Source organism: Salvelinus sp. IW2-2015, linkage group LG23, assembly GCF_002910315.2.
Source record: "Salvelinus sp. IW2-2015 linkage group LG23, ASM291031v2, whole genome shotgun sequence".
Lineage (NCBI taxonomy): Eukaryota > Metazoa > Chordata > Actinopteri > Salmoniformes > Salmonidae > Salvelinus > Salvelinus sp. IW2-2015.
Window position 1 is genome coordinate 1,037,786 of NC_036863.1, and position 2,999 is coordinate 1,040,784.

Consider the following 2,999-nt stretch of genomic DNA (forward strand, 5'->3'; position numbering starts at 1 on the left):
CAAGAGAGAGATTGCTCCGATCTGAGGCTCAACTGAACACAAATGCTTCATTTTGTAAATGCTGTCTGTGTGTTGTAGTGTGTCCCTGGCTATACCGTAAAAAAAAATATATATATATAAATTGGGTGCTGTCCGATTTCTTAATATAAGCAATTTTTAATTATTCTACTTTTTACTTTTTAAGTATATTTTTGCAATTACATTTCTTTTTGATAACTTTAAGTATATTTAAAAGAATACCTTTCAGACTTTCAGTCATTACTCAAGTAAGAGTCATTTACTCAAGTAGTAGAGTCAATTTTCTATGAAGGCCATCTTAGCATTTACTCAGTATGACAATTGGATACTTTTTCACCACTGCTTACTTGATTTATCTGAAACTTCATTAACTTAATTAATAAAAGGGGTGTGTTTTATTTGGGGGTTCACAACAGGTTAAATCTTCCACTTCACTCAGACGCTTATTTTCTGCTGTGTAAGCCTCTGATTTAACCAAAGGGCTCTGTGGGTTTCTAAAATGGCGCCACTTCAACAATGTCCAGATCACATAACAAAAAATCTCTTGAAAACACTGTCATGTACCCTCTGTACACTAGGCTCTTGGAAACACTGTCAATGTACACCCTCTTGTAACATCAAGGCTCTTGAAACACTGTCATGTACACCCTCTTTGTACACTCAAGGCCTCCTTGAAAGCCTGTCCATGTACACACCCTGCTACACTCAAGGAGGCTCTGAACACTGTCATGTACATCCCCTTGTACACTCAAGGCTCTTGAACACTGTCATGGTACCCCCTCTTGTAATTCACTCAAGGCTTCTCTTGAACACTGTCATGTACACCCTCTTGTACACTCAAGCTCTTGAACACTGTCATGTACACCCTCTTGTACACTTCAAGGCTCTTGAACACTGTCATGTACACCCTCTTTATGTACACTCAAGGCTCTTGAAGAGCTTGTCATGTACACCCTCTTGTACACTCAAGTCTCTTGACACTGTCATGTACAACCCTCTTGTACACTCAAGGGCTCTTGAACACTGGTCAATGTACACCCTCTTGTACACTCAAAGCTCTTGAAACCATGTCCATGCTGACCCATTTCAAACACAAACACATGCGTAATGACAATACTTTGGAATTGTTTACAACAATTTTATTTCCAATATTCTGTATGTGCCGTATATCCGCACTCATAGTGACGTTTTGGGTTCAAGTTATAAACTGTAAATTGGCATTGGTCAAATAGTGTCTGATAACATGACTTTAGAGGAAGTAATGGATCAGAAAACATGGATTGGCAATTTGGGATGGTGCAACCTGAGGACATCCCTGAGCAACCATGCTTGTCATTTAAATGCATACCATCAAATTTCTATTTGGCAGATCACCTGAAGATATTGCAAGAAGGCACTGCCTGTAAACTTGAAAGAACAGATAACATGATGAATATGAACGCTTTCTTAGCAAATTACAGACAACTTATGTCCGACGTTCCATCTAAGATATACCCTGGTGTTTGTTTTTCTTATAAAAATATGGTATGTCTGCCTGTGGTCCTGTTTTCCAGCCTGCATCATTTGTCACCTGGCGGGCCGCTCTGTGAGCCCCTATATGAACTTCTCGCCCCTATACCCCTCACCGTACCGACACGGGTTTCATTCAATGGGATGGGCGCACACCGGGTTTAGTAAACAAACACAGACATTAACACATCAGAGAAACAGAGAAGTCGCGACTTTCGCCAGCTAACTGTCTGAGGAAGAGGATTAGGTGTTTGTTGTCTGATGAGAGTCTCTGCTGACAGACTGGTGTGACGACACTCAGATCCAGTTGATACCCATCTGTCTCTCACATATTTCCATCGCACCCAAACACATCAAACACAGTCATCCACCATATCAACCACAGAGGATTTGACCTCCCTGAGCAGATACAGACCTCCTCAACATAATATAAGACAGCGTTTCCCAAATCCGGTCCTGGGGACCGTGGCTAGTACTTATCAGACCGCGCTAGTAGAAAATGTGTCCAACTAGCCCGCCGGCTAGTGAAGTTTTGGACCAGGGTTAGTAAAAATTGCAGTCTACTAGCCCTGCTGCCCAGTGCCCAGTCTACTAGCCCTGCTGCCCAGTGCCCAGTCTACTAGCCCTGCTGTCCAGTGCCCAGTCTACTAGCCCTGCTGCCCAGTGCCCAGTCTACTAGCCCTGCTGCCCAGTGCCCAGTCTACTAGCCCTGCTGCCCAGTGCCCAGTCTACTAGCCCTGCTGCCCAGTGCCCTGTCTACTAGCCCTGCTGCCCAGTGCCTAGAATCCTTAAATAATCCAGTGAGTCTGGGTTTTCCAACGCTCAGACACATCTCACCATTGTCGGCTATACAAATTATTTTACAGAAAATAGGCCTTTTGAATTATGATCTGAGGGCCACAGACCTTACTGTAGTGGACTGAATAAGAGAGGCATAATGTTAATGAGAATATGTGCTATCATTTAGGAGCACGGAGAGAGCAGGTGTATGACAGTTCTGCAGGTGCAGACAGGTGTAGATGCAGGTGCTTGACAGCCAGTGAAGCTTGGATAAACAGAACTGGTATTCCACTCCACTGTGACTGTATGTGTACATCTCTAAGTCAGTGGCATGCAGCACTGACGAAGGAAAATATCATGGTTTCCAGACGTCTGGGGAATACATTGGCATCATCTCTTATATGAAGGAAAGCTAACCTCCCTCCATTACAACTGCCATGGTTTATACAGACACTGAGTGCAGTGGGTGCTCTGCTTTGTGAAACAGTCTTGAAGTGACACACAACGAGATGAACTTAAGGTTGATGATACATTACATCACATTACATCTCAAACCCGCCGAGCGAGCCTCAGAGCCAGGCCCTGTGTAGGGTAAACCAAACAAAGTGTAGGGGTAAAACCCATACCCACACTGCCAGGTATATATATATATAAATATATATACGCACGCACGCACGCACGCACGCACGCAC